General features: G+C 43.2%; 1 long non-coding RNA gene across 1 annotated transcript in view; it reads right to left on the bottom strand.

The window, feature by feature from the left end:
- The window catches only part of LOC112427710 (uncharacterized), a 94,734-nt gene extending 82,447 nt beyond the window's left edge, over positions 1 to 12,287 (bottom strand). Inside the window, exon 1 of the long non-coding RNA XR_003019416.2 lies at positions 11,853 to 12,287. This is a non-coding gene — a long non-coding RNA (uncharacterized lncRNA). The remainder of the gene's footprint in view (positions 1 to 11,852) is intronic.
- Positions 12,288 to 14,741: the final 2,454 nt, after the last annotated feature.

Below are 14,741 nucleotides of genomic sequence, written 5' to 3'. Positions count from 1 at the left end.
ATTGCTTGAGCCCAGCAGTTTGAGACAAGCCTGGGCAACATGGCGAAACCCCATCTGTACAAAAAATACAAACATTAGTCAGGTGTGGTGGTGCATGCTTGTAGTCCCAGCTACTCGGGAGGCTGAGGAGGGAGGATCACTTGAGCCTAGTAGGTTGAAGCTGCAATGAGCCCATGTTCACACCACTGCACTCCAACCTAGGCTACAGAGCGAGATTGTCTCAAAAAAAGAAAAAAAGAAAAATCCATCTTCTGGTTTATTATTATCTCCTCACCTGTGTCTACTCTACTATTGAATACATGTATTATGTTTTATATTTTGACAATTATAATTTCCACTTTAAAAAAGTTATTTGGTTATTTAATTTCACTTAATTTTAATACACTTTTCTCTTCATGCATGCTCATTTATTTATTTTTTTTCTTTGAGATGGAGTTTCACTCTTGTTGCCCAGTCTGGAATGCAGTGGCACAATCTTGGTTCACTGCAACCTCCGCCTCCCGGGTTCAAGCAATTCTCATGCCTCAGCCTCCCTATGAGCTGGGATTACAGGCATGCACCACCATGCCCAGCTAATTTTGTAATTTTAGTACAGACGGGGTTTCTACATGTTGGTCAGGCTGGTCTCGAACTCCTAACCTCAGGTGATATGCCCGTCTCGGCCTCCCAAAGTGCTGGGATTACAGGCATGAGCCACCGCGCCCAGCCACATGCTCATTTTTTTATTCCATCTTTCTTTTTTTAAAGTTATCATACACAATGTTTTAATACCACCCTGTATCAGATAATTCCAACTTCTGAAGTCTTTGGAATTTTAAATCTGTATTTTACATGTCTGATGTCTCTCATTTATGGTATTTCCCCCGCAATGTGTTTGTTTGTCTTTGATTGTGAGTTCTTATTTGTTTGAAGACATTATTTCTGACAAGACATGCATTTGCTTCTTCTAGTTACTAGGGTATCTGAAGTCCCTGTGACGAATTCGAATCCTTCCAGTTTCCCTGGCCTGTTGTGAGAGTTTCACGTTCAGCTTCAAAACCCTGCAGCTAGCCCAAGACTTGAATTCACGAAGACAGTAATCAGGGTGAAGTTTGCATGTGGTTATTGTCAAAGTTTTCTTTTCTTGCTTTTGAGAATAGTCCTTCATCCTGAGATCCCAGTAATGCATGAAGCATTTTGTTTTCATGTCTGATCTGCTTGTTTGTAGTGGAGGACATAGCGGAGTATTTGACACACTATATAGGACATGGACTTGCACTTTCTTTTTCAGGAAGTGCCACTCAATCTGGATCTTATTCTAGAAATACTTGCAAACATTTCTACCTCACCTTTTCCAGGTCTGGCCTAAGCAATTTCTCATGGATCACTCAGAATCTTCCACCTAGACTCTGCTTTTTTGACTCTGTGCCTTCTAATGTATTCTCTACAATGTCACTAGACTTAGGGACTAGACTGACCTTTTAAAAAATAAACCTCATCATGCTATTTCCCTGATAAACATCATTCCATGGCTTCCCATCACATTCTAAATAAAGATAAAATTTCTTAGCATGGTCCCCAGGTTATCATCTTTCTCTAGCCTTCCATTAAAACTGGCCGAATTGTCCCATAAAACTGATTTCAATCATCCAGTAAAACTGATGTTTATGGTTTCTTTCAATAAACATAGAAATTGACTCACCTAGTATTAAAACCTAAGAAAGTTACATTTGCTTTATCTGAATTCCTTTCTCAGGAAACCAATCGTCAGGTCTCCCAGATCATCACAAGGAACCGAAACTCACCAGATCACTGCATCTGGACAACGAGATGCCAGACCCCTCACCCTTCATGATTGCCTATCCAACCACCTGCTTCTTGTTGACCAACTTGTCTTCCTTACTCCTCCCTAATTCCTGTTTTCCCACACATGATTACATTTCTTCCCTGCTATATAAGCTCCTGAATTTAGCTGGAGAAAGAGATGGATTTGAGACTGATCTCCCATCTCCTCAGTTGCAGCACCCAATTAAAGCCTTCTTCCCTGGCAATACTCATTGTCTCAGGGATAGGCTTTGCGTGGCGAGTGACAGGGCCTAGACAGAAACCCTGCCATTTTGGTAACATCATGTGTCTCTTACACCCCATTGACCCAGCATTATCAACCTCATGGCCTTTCCAGAATGTTCTCTGCCCTCTTTCAGGGCAAAATGACTTCTCATTATCTGTAAGTTATCAGATCCCTTTGTTTAAAAATCTGTTTATTCTTCCTCCTAAGTAATGACTCTGCTTTGAAGGCCAATTCTTTTTCAACTCACAACATTTGTGAAAGCTGAGTATTACACAAGAGGGAATGAAAGAAGAAATCCCCAAAGCCAATTTTAATATACTCTATAACCAATCTATTACTGAAAAAAATTCTAATTGCAGGAAGAACTATCCAAGGATGAAAACTTAATTAAATTGTGATCCTGGAAGTCTGAGCTTTTTAATTAAAAAAAAATGAAACTGTGGAATAACACTTTCTCCAACACTCACACATTTTAGACTGTCAGCCAGGGTAAGGTGTGTGTAACATTCAGTGTGAAGGGGCTATTTGAGATGCCTAATTCTTTTGCTTACTGCAAATCTGTCAAGTAAGTTAAAAACTGTGGGCTCCTGGGCTCCCCAAAGTAGAAGGTAATCAATATATTAAACCTAAAACTCAATTAGATTTAATAAGGATGTTTGATCAATTAAATAAAAACAAAATCTATCAATTTGAATTTTTGTATCACATAAATAAAACAACCAATTTCTTAGATATTTCCCACTGTTGTCATTGTGCAGTGGTCTCAGAGTGAACAGACAACTCAGGGGATGGATTTTGACTCTGGAGTCATGAGAACAAGAGCACAGAATCAGTAGATTTGGCTTTATGACCTTGGGCTAGTTACTTATATTCTAAGTCTTCTCATAGGGTTGATGGTAACAATTAAACAAGGTAACACATAGCAAACACCTACCACAGTATCTAACACAAAGCAGGAACTTAAAAATGGTTTAGAGGGCTGGAGGGGTGGCTCACACCTGTAATCCCAGCACTTAGGGAGGCTGAGGAGGGGGGATCACTTGAGGTCTGCAGTTGAAGACCAGCCTAGCCAAATGGTGAAAACTCCTATTAAAAACAAAGAAAAAAATTAACTGGATGAGGTGGCGGGCGCCTGTAATCCCAGCTACTCAGGGGGCTGAGGCAGGATAATCACTTGAACCTGGGAGGCAGAGTTTGCAGCAAGCAGAGATTGTGCCACTGCACTCCAGCCTGGGCGACAGAGGGAGACTCTGTCTCAAATAATTAAAAGAAACAAAAAAGATTTAGAAAACTTCCACGCTAAAGAGTGTAATACAAAATTAACTGCAATTTTGTGACCTCTATTTGGAGGGAAATAATTTTTTTTTAAACCGTAGAAACAACTTGGCTGGATGCAAATTTAAAAAGCGATCACAAGGTTACCGTTAATGAATCAAAAACACCAATGTTCACTAATTATCGCCATTTTATATGAAGTTCTTCTAAAAACAGTGTTTCTTGTATGAATAAGTTATTTTTATTTCTTATAATGAAACCTCTGAGGTCTAGCCATACCATCAAAATGTTAAAATATTTTCATTCAGTTAAATTATGTAATGTGAAAATGAATGATGGCTAGGAGGCTGATGCCCAGTGTAATTCTGGTGAGAAATTATGTTACACACATTGGTTTATTTAGTTAGAATTTTCTTTGGGTAATAAAATCAGTGTTATATAAAAATTAGTTGTAACTAACCTCATATAGACTGCCATAAATGACTCTTGCAAGTTCAACATCCTGAGCGACTGTGACAAATCCTACGGAAGGCAATTTTACAGTAAACCAGGGCTACCCAAGACCTGGTGGAAATGAGTTGTGGATGACTGAAGGCTCCAGATAGCTGATATAAAATAGCAAAACTATTTTATATACTTTATTTGGATTGGAATATTTTCTAACTGTATCATACATTTTTTTTTTCTTTTCTTTTTTTGAGATGGAGTCTCACCTTGTCGCCAGGCTGGAGTGCAATGGCACGATCTCAGTTCACTGCAACCTCCACCTCCCAGGTTCAAGCGATTCTCCTGCCTTAGGCGCCCGAGTAGCTGGGATTACAGGCGTGCACCACCATGCCCGGCTAATTTTTGCATCCTCAGTAGAGACAGGAGTTTCACCACGTTGGCCAGATTGGTCTCGAACTCCTGACCTTGTGATCTGCCTGCGTCGGCCTCCCAAAGTGCTGGGATTGCAGGTGTGAACCACTGCACCTGGCCTCTTTTCTTTTCTCTCTCTTTTCCCTTCCCTTCCCTTCCCTTCCCTTCCCTTCCCTTCCCTTCCCTTCCCTTCCCTTCCCTTCCCTTCCTTTCCTTTCCCTTCCCTTCCCTCTCCTCCCCTCCCTTCCTTTCTTTTCCCTTCTTTCTTTCTCTTTCCTTCCCCCTTCCCTTCCGTTCCCTTCCCTTCCTTTCCCTTCTTTCTCTTTCCTTACCCCTTCCCTTCCCTTCTCTCTTCCCTTCCCTTCCCTTCCCTCTTCCCTTCCCTTCCCTCTTCCCTTCCTTTCCCTTCCGCTCCCTTACCTCTTCCCTTCCCTCTTCCCTCCTTCTTCCCCTCCCCTCCCCTCCCCTCCCCTTCCCTTCTTTCTTTTTCTTTTTTGAGACAGGGTCTGGCTCTATCATCTAGGCTGGAGTGCAGTGACAGAATCATAGCTCACTGCAGCTTCAACCTTACTCCCTCAGCCTCCCAAGTAGCTGGGACTACAGGCACACATCACCACATCCAACTGGTTTTTTTTTTTTTAATTTTTATTTTTGTAGAGACAGGGTCCCGTTATATGGCCTAGGCTGGTCTTGAACTCCTGGGCTCAAGCAATTCTCTTGCCTCAACCTCCCAAAATGCTGGGATTACAGGCATAAGCCACTGCACCCAACCTATTTTTTTTTTTAATTCTTAGACTGATCATATACGGATTATAATGCAAATTTTTCTGGATGACTCATGATGTATCCTTTTTTGGCCTGGATGCTAAGGAATCAGACCTTGATCTTGGTAATTGAATTATTCCCTCCATGTCACTCATGGGTTCACTTTTCTTCTTATGGATTTGCCAAAAGCACAAGACATTAATTCCAGTGACTTGTTGCAGGGTATTGTTTTGGCAGCAATACTACCCAGGCCCGCAAAGATGGTGGCTAGAGCAGGTCCACCGCACACCAACTTCTCCTCTTATTCAGACTCCTATTCAGAGTCTGTAATCTGGTCTCTGTGTTCATACAGTGTCCAACCAGAAAAAGAACTCAGGGGACTGGGGAGGGCACATAAAGAACCATGGTCCTTGTCTTCACCAATTTCTTCCGGTCAGTTGACAAAGATGGTGGCTAGAGCAGGTCCATCACACACCAACTTCTCCTCTTATTCAGACTCTTATTCAGAGTCTGTAATCTGGTCTCTGTGTTCATACAGTGTCCAACCAGAAAAAGAACTCAGGGGACTGGGGAGGGCACATAAAGAACCATGGTCCTTGTCTTCACCAATTTCTTCCGGTCAGTTGAATGCATTTTGCAAATCTGGAAGGATCTCACTCAAAATGCCCAGGTCACATATTCATTGTTTAACTCAGATGTATGATGCCATTTCTCCTCTAAGTGCTAGCAAGCTGGGTGTGGTGGAGGAGTTAGTATGTTAGAACTGGCCTTGGTTGCTGCCATTGCTACATTAACTTGCATCATAAATGAGCAAGAAGGACAGATAAATGAAAATACCTAAAGTTTTAAAAGGGATCTAGGACAGGAGTCTGAAAACTGTGGCTTCTGGGCCAAACCCAGCCTGCTACCTGTTTCACATTGCCCACAAGTTGTGAATGATTTTTACCTTTTTAAGTGGTTGAAAAAAGCTTAAAATAAGAATAACATTTTGTGGCTGGGTGTGGTGGCTCATGCCTGTAATCCCAGCAATTTGAGAGGCTGAGGCGAGTGGATCACTTCAGGTCAGGAGTTCAAGACCAGCCTGGCCAATGTGGTGAAACTCTGTATCTACTAAAAATATAAAAAGTCAGCTGGGCATGGTGGCGGGCACCTGTAGTCCCAGCTACCTAGGAGGCTAAGGCAGGAGAACTGCTTGAGCCCGGGAGGTGGAGGTTGCAGTGAGCCGAGCTTGCAGTGAGCTGAGCTTGCACCACTGCACTCTAGCCTGGGTGACAAAGCAAGACTATATCTCAAAAAAAAAAAAAAAAAAAAAAATTGTGACAAGTGAAAATTACATGAAATTCAAGTTTCAGTAACCATAAATAAAGTTTTATTGGAACACAGCCATGTCCATTCACTTATGTATCATCCATGGCTGCTTTCATACCATAACCTCAGAGCTGAGTGATTGTGACAGAGACCGTATGGCTGGCAAGGCCTAAAATATTTGCTCTTCGGCTTTTTACAGAAAACGTTTGCTGACTACTGGTCTAGAAGAATAAATTTTCTTTGTTTTCTGCTTAGAAATTCCTTTTTTGGACTGAGAAGTAGGGCTATTTCTATGCTTATACAGGCTCATCCACTCTTATAAATAATGGTGAACAACTGTCTTCACATCTCATGGTAGAAATACTAAGTATATTTGTGCATGTGTGTGTTTATGTATACAGGCACTAAGTATTTACAATACCTAAGTGTATTTCAATCTGACCATCACATGTGATGATAATTATTAACATAAATTATTCTTGTGAAAGGATAATGTTTATTAAATTATGTCAAAAATGTTAACAATACAATTTTCATAACCTTCCCCCTATTCAATCAAGGGCATCCACTTGCCTCCAGATGTTTAGAATTTGTTAAAACAGGAAAGAAAGAGGAAGAAAAGGTCAATGCTCACGTTTTGGCTACCAATTTGGAATTTCTTTTTTAAGTTCATAGGGAGACAATGGTCTTGAGACTGTTGAAGATTTTCTCAATTCCTTAAGCTCTCCTTTATGTATTAAGAGCTATGCCTGTTTGACTTTGGTTTATTAAAAGTCATAGGTAGCATGCCTGTAATCCCAGCACTTTGGGAGGTTGAGGTGGGCAGATCACTTGAGGTCAGGAGTTTGAGACCAGCTTGGCCAACATGGTGAAAACCTGTCTCTATTAAAAATACAAAATTAGCCAGGTGTGGTGGCATGCATCTGTAGTCCCAGCTACTCGGGAGGCTGGGGCAGAAGAATCACTTGAACCAGGGAAGCAGAGGTTGCAGTGAGCTGAGATCGTGCCACTGCTCTCCAGCCTGAGCTATGGAGACTCCATGTCCAAAAAAAAAAAAAAAAAAAAGTCATAAGAGCTCCGTAAGAACTCAGTAAATGATGTCAGGGAAGTTCCTGATCCATGGGAAGAAAAGGGAAAGTCTGTCCCTGCTGGCCCCAGTGGATTGTGTGGTAAAAGAAGGGGTACAAAGTTAAGAAGCAATTGGCGAGACAAGTGTATTCTGGTTACTTCTTTCCAAGTCCATGTGAGACGAGAGGGTAGCAGAAACTTCATAGTAAGGTCACAAACAGGGTAGAGTTTGCCTCTTTCTCTATTTGGGCTCTTGAGGGAGTCAGCCATGATGTGTGGTCCTGCTTGCTGTGAAGTGGGGAAACCAGTTAAAATGGCAGTGAGAGGTGGCCAAGCGGATAAAGAGATTGAGCTAGCACTTTGGAACCTGTCTAGGTTTATGTGGATTGTGGAGGGATTTGAAGGGTTCCTGAAGCTGTATGGGGAAGCATGGAAGATAGCTGATGTGCTGGGTGGTGGCTTTGCCCTGGTGTATTAAGTACATTTTCATGCTGCTGATAAAGACATGCCTGAGAATGGGAAGAAAAATAGGTTTAATGGACTCACAGTTCCATGTGGCTGGGGAGGCCTCACAACCATGGCAGAAGGTGAAAGGCATGTCTCACTTGGCAGCAGACAAGAGTAAAGAGCTTGTGCAGGGGAACTCCCCTTTATAAAACCATCAGATCTCTCGAGACTTATTCACTATCATGAGACTAGCATGGGAAAGACCCACCCCCATGATTCAATTACCTCCCCCCCCCCACCCGGTGCCCACTACAACACATGCAAATTGTGGGAGTTACAATTCAAGATGGGATTTGGGTGGGGACACAGCCAAACCATATCACATGGTGAGGGTGATTTACCCTGTGGTCAATGACCAGGGGTCAACTGCTCATTACAAGCTAGACAGGGGTGCAGGGAGGATAGCGATATCCACAGCACCCATGAAAGCCAGAGTAGGGGCAGGCTGGGAAGGGAGGGTCATGGGCCCTTTCCGGACCTAGAAATAAACCAAGTGCTTGCCAGCCACAGACTTCTTCAGTGGATTCCTCCCAGAAACCGGGTCAGACTAGCGCTCCTGCACGGGCAACAGTGAGATCCAGAGAACAGCGAGGGCGGTCAGACTCCCTTGCCTTCTCAGGGTGAGGTAAGCTACTTCTCTCCCCTACCTCTTACACTCAGGAGTGAAGACCAGGGAGCAAAACAGTCCTCATAAAGAGATGAGCTTCAGACTAACTGGATAAATAATCCAGAGAAGCACTCTTAAACTGGAAGAGTCTGATAAACCTTTTTTTTTTTTTTTTTTTGAGACGGAGTCTCGCTCTATTACCAGGCTGGAGTGCAGTGGTGCAATCTCAGCTCACTGCACTCTGCCTCCAGAGTTCAAGCGATTCTCCTACTTCTGTCTCCCGAGTAGCTGGGACTACAGGTGTGCACCACCTCGCCCAGCTGATTTTTGTATTTTTAGTAGAGACAGGGTTTCACCATGTTGGCCAGGATGGTCTCAATCGCTTGATATTGTGATATATCCTCCTTGGCCTCCCAAAGTGCTGGGATTACAGGCGTGAGCCACTGTGCCCAGCCTGATAGACTTTTAATTAACTACTTTAATTCCAAGCATGTGTCCCACCCATCTCTCGTATACTTGAATGCCTAGCAAGAAGGGACAAAATATCAGTAGTAGAAAAATTTTTTTTTCTAAAGAACCTATCAATAGTAATATGCTAGATTTTTTGACGCTTCTACTCTGTTCAAATTTGTCATGCAGTTTTGTTCTAAGCAGTGACTTTCAAATGTTTTGATCATGTCCCTCAGTAAAAAACATATTTTATATCACTACCAAGAACAAATGTTCATACACATATGCCTGAAATAAAACATCATGAAATGAAATCTACCTTTAATTTGTTTGTGATGTGCTTTCTATTTTCTAGTCTTCTAGGTTTGAAAAAATGCCTTTTATGTCCCAATAAATTGATTTCATGACCCATCTGATGTGTTGTGACCTACAGCCTGAAACACACTGCCCCAAAGGCCAAATGAAGTGGATGGAACATCTGTCCCTTCGTGATACAGTTTGGGATGCTGTGCTTTCACATCCTTCTGTTTTCATAGCGTCACTGTCCCAAGAACTACAGGCAGCAGCCATTTATTAAAGCTCTCTCCATGATATTTATCTTAGCAGTCAAGATGCCTTCAGTTATATGTGACCAAAACCCAATTCAAGGCCAGTCACAATGGCTCACACCTGTAATTCCAGCACTTTGCGAAGCCAAGGTGGGAGGATTGCTTGACCCCAGGAGTTTGAGAGCAGCCTGGGCAACATAGTGAGATCATGTCTCTACAAAAAATTTAAAAATTAGCTAGATGTGGTGGCATGTGCCTGTGGTTTCAACTGCTTCGGAGGCTGAGATGGGAGGATCACTTGAGCCTGGGAGGTAGAAGCTGCAGTGAGCCGTGATGGCAAAATTGCACTCTAGCTTGGGTGACCCTGTCTCAAAAAACCAACAAACAAACAAGCAAAAAAAGCCCCCAAAACCCCAATCCAGACTGAATTAAGCTGAAAGTCAGTGTATTGTCTCATGTCATAGGGATGAGCAGCACAGTGCTACCTGCAAGTGCAACCGGGTCCAACATTTTAGGTTTCTCTCTTTTGCTTCTCTTGCCTCTGAGTTGGCCTTATTCTCACTTAGGCCTAGTCTACAAGGCAGGGAGCATGTCTTTGACTCCCCCAAGCACACAGTTCACAATGTAGAAGGAGGAGAAGCCCCACTCAACCCCACTGTCCACATAACACATCTTGTAGACAGATGGGCCCAGAGAGATAAGGAATTCTGATTGCTTCAGCAAGATCTCAGGCCCAACCCTTGGCCAGGAGTGAAGCACTGATTGACAGTCCCTCTAAACCAACACAGAATGGGAGAAAGTGGGGTACTTTACAAGAATAAGGCAGAGAAATTATGCTCAGACCAGGAGAAAAATCAGGCAAGATAGATTGGAAAGATAGGTCCTGTATGGGGGATATAAATAATTCTCTTATCAATAAAGTAACCTAAATTTAGAACCAGACAGTAGGCCAAGCACGGTGGCTCACACCTGTAATCTCAGGACTTTGGAAGGCCAAGGCAGGCAGATCATTTGAACTCAGGAGTTTGAGACCAGCCTGGGAAATGTGGTAAAACCCTGTAGCCACCAAAAATGTAAAAAATTAGCTGGGCTTGGGGTTGAATGCCTGTAGTCGCAGCTACTTGGTAGGCTGAGGTGGGAGGATTGCTTGAGCCTGGGAGGTTGAGGTTGCAGTGAGCCAAGATGGCACCATTGCACTCCAGCCTGGGTGACGGAGACCCTTTTTAGGATGAGGGGAGGGGTGTAGCATATAAACTAGAGTTACTCAATCTTGGCAGGGTGCAGTGGCTCACTCCTGTAATCCCAGCACTTTGGGAGGCTGAGGTAGGTAGATCACCTGAGGTCGGGAGTTCGAGACCAGCCTGACCAACATGAAGAAAACCTGTCTCTACTAAAAAATACAAAAATTAGCTGGGCATGGTGGTGCATGCCTGTAATCCCAGCTACTTGGGAGGCTGAGGCAGGAGAATCGCTTGAACCTGGGAGGCAGAGGTTGTGGTGAGCTGAGATCACACCATTGCACTCCAGCCGGGGTGACAGAGCAAAGCTCTGTCTAAAAAAAAAAAAAAAAGAGTTACTGAATCTCAGTCTTTGACATGCAGAACTGGAATAGCATTGCAGATAGCTACAACTATGGTTGCTACTTCAATTCCAATTCAAGTAGAGAAACCAAGAAAGATGTTAAGAACAAGTTTTCTTCTTGTCTTTGATGACAAAATGTACCTTAAAGAAGTACAAAATGAGGGTGATTACAGAATGAGTGGTTGAACAAAATCAGAAGGTGGACATACGAAGCAGAAATAATCCTCAAAGTACAATTCTGATGATAGGATGAAGGGCATGCCAGGTGGTAGGCGTTTTGAATCATCATTTGCGAAGATAGCACTATTGACCCATTTGCTGTGGGAGGGCATCACGTTGACTTCATTTGCCATACTGCATATCTGATTGTATCTATTACATCCAACTTTTCTGGCTGATGTCCTTGAATAACTCACAGCAGGTGTTTGCAAGCCAGAGTCAAGTGCGCATTCTGTACTCCCGATACAGAGGAAACCTAGTGACCCACAGGAACGAAATCAAGACTTTTGTCTTACTGGCCCTTTAAGTTACCAACAGAGCTAAGCAGACCCAGACTACTTGAGAAGGAGAAAAATTAAAATAAAAGATACCTTTGGCAAGCAATTACATAACAGCTTTCAAAAAAAAAAAAGCTGCAAAATTGTAAATCATTTCCACATGATTTACAAACTTTAAAGGTGACTTAAAAATTCTCAAAACATTCTGTTATGGCTGGTAAAGGTGAAAAGGGAAGTAAGAAGACAGAAACAAGACAAGAACCCTCTGTGTTTTCTTTCTTCTCCATAAAATATTTCCCCCACCAAAAAGCACACATGGCCGCTGAGCAGCAACTTACCATTTTTCCAGGGTCAGTTCACTTTTCGTGCTGCTCTAAACCCTGCTGAAAGCCAGCTCCTCGGGGAGCCCCAGGAATGGGGGCTGGCCTCTCTTCAGTCTGCAAGCACTCAGAAGGAAATGCCCCTTGCTGAGAAAGGGGTGGTGTTAGGGGAGAATCCATCTACTGTCAAGGAAGTTTCAATTAAATATGGATGCCAATTAATTTAATTTATATTTCTGCATGAAAAATGTCATTCTATTATACATGCACTGGAAGGATGCCAGGAGCCCATGTTAATAAATTACATCTCTACTGACATAATATGGAATCACAGACTAATCGGATACTTATTAAATGCCCACCTGTGCTTGGGGCTACACCTTGTAGAAATCCAGCTGAAATAAGGTCTGTCCAGTAAGTCCTCTCCTTACACTGTGGTCATCTGACACCCACTCTTATCCTCCTCTTCTCCTAGCTTTGGGCATGTCTCAGGAGAACAACTGTAAAAATGAATAATCAACATTCACTTGCCAGTGGTTATGAATGGGCATATTTAATGAAGAAGGGAATGAATGAAGGGGAACTGTAAATAATCTATTCAATTTAATCCGGGAACAGGCCTACTCTGGTTAGCAGGAAACCTTCCATGATTATTTGATTACAGATTCAAATCAGCTGGTGGTGGGTAATAATACTAATACCTACTGGTTATGAAGCGCCAACTCTGTGCCACACTCCATGTTTTATTTTGCGTCCCTGCTACATGTTTTATTTTGAATCCTTACAATAATCTTTCAAGGTAAGGATTACTCCTTCCCACACCCCTCATTTTAGAGACACAAAAGCTGAAGTGTAGTACCCTGAAATGACCTTGCTCAAGGTCATGTGATTAGTAAGAGGCACACTTTCCTGTGCTGGTCGATTTTCTTTGCATCATACCTCTATTCTCTAGGACAAGTGTCACCACTGTCTCCATGGGGGATGGGCTGGTGACTACCCTATTCTGGCAGTGCTGACACACTGGACCGTTCTTGATGCACTACAGTTACGATTAAATCACCAGGAGATGACTCTGTAATACCCCCTGCCTGGGAATTCATCCTGCTCTCCTCTGCTGCACTTCTGTATAGTCATGAAACGGATGTCACTCAGTTGCAACAAGTTCTCGAATAGCCACGCATTGTTTCAGCCAGTTATTTATTCAACATTTACTAAGCACCCGCTATGTGCTAGGTCCTAGGATCCAATAAAGAAAAAGGAGGTCAGACTAATGGGGAAGACAGATGCCCTAACACAAAATTGTAATGTGTGTGGTTTAATACTATGGAATTGCTAAGGAAAAACATTCCTTTTGTTGTTTATTCAATCAATCTCTTATACCCTCTACCACCATTTACAGAGTCTCTATGACATACTGGACAACAGGCCCATTCTCACATTTTCAAGCCAGGGCAGGAAAAGACATGAAAGCCACCAGCCTGAGTCTGTTCCTCTGACTTCCTCTTTCTTCCCATACCTGACTTCCTCTTGCACTGCAAGGGGCCTCCCATATATGTGTCTGGGCATCCCAGCCTATGTGTACAAATGTTGAAACACCTCCCGCTAGAACCTCTTAAAATCAGGTAGAGGCTTCTGTGCGGCCTAGAAACAACTTTTGGCCTCTTTGAGTAGGGAGTGCTGGGATCCAGGACCCAGAGAGTGGTACAAAAAAGGGAGGGAATGGGCTTTGGGTGGGCACCACCCTCTGGGTCTATTCACTCTTTCGGCTGCAGACAGGGCAGAGGAAGGCCAGAGGGCCTCAGGGTATTGTCCTCAATGCACCTGGAAACTCAATAGAAATGCAGAATCACAGGCCCACTGAAGACTTTGTGAGTCAGGTCTGCTTTTTTTTTTTTTGAGATAGACTAGCTCTGTCACCCAGGCTGGAGTGCAGTGGCGCGATCTCGGCTCACTGCAACATCTGCCCCTCGGGTTTGAGCGATTCTCCTGCCTCAGCCTCCCAACTAGCTGGGGTTACAGGCGCATGCCACTACGCCCAGTTAATTTTTGTATTTTTAGTAGAGACGAGGTTTCACCATGTTAGCCAGGCTAGTCTCGAACTCCTGACCTCAAGCGATCCGCCCGCCTCGGCCTCCAAAGCGCTGAGATTACAGACGTGAGCCACTGTGCCCGGCCAGGTCTGCATTTTAACAAGATTCCCAGGTATTTCATGGCCTTTGGAGAAACACTGCTGAAAGGGCCCTAGCTTAATCCCCTCTCGGTAAATGAAGAGACTGAGGCTGCCTGAAACACAAAGCAGGAAGAGGGGCCTGGCCTGGGGCTGGGTTGCCCAGGTCTGAATGTGTCCTTCTGGGCACGTTGCTATTCTCTAGGGTAAACATGCACCACAACAAATTTCAGAGAAAACACCTTTCTAGTAACTCAGATTGAGAGGAGCCTGGAGTAAGAGATTTACAACAAGCGATCCAAGGAAGAGAATTCCATGAAGTCATGGACAAGGTAATTAAAGGAAAATTAAAGTGTTTTTTTCAGAATTAAAGGAAAGTGATAACAAGTCAGTCCACAAGCGAACTTGAGGGAGGGTTGAGGAACTCTTGGTTTTCATTTTGTTTCTGAGGCCAATGCAAATGAGCTGGAGGAGACTTCCATAATCCAGTGAATTGTCCTTTTTTGTTTTTGCTTTTGTTTTCCTCATTCCTTTAGCCTCCCTCGTTTTTCCTCAGTATATTTTAGTTCCCATACCTTTCTGATCCATGTGGCCCTTCATTCCCCTGCTTTTGGTTTTCTCAAATCATTCACTCTGCTCCAAAGAATATAAAAAAGGTAAGTCAACAGAACAATTTTTTTTTTTTTTTGAGACACGGCCTCACTGTTGATCCAAGCTGGAGTACAGTGGTGCCACCGCTG

The sequence above is a fragment of the Macaca nemestrina genome, chromosome 3 (assembly GCF_043159975.1).
Source record: "Macaca nemestrina isolate mMacNem1 chromosome 3, mMacNem.hap1, whole genome shotgun sequence".
Lineage (NCBI taxonomy): Eukaryota > Metazoa > Chordata > Mammalia > Primates > Cercopithecidae > Macaca > Macaca nemestrina.
Note: the sequence above shows the minus strand (reverse complement) of the source record. Positions and strands in the feature narration are given on the sequence as shown.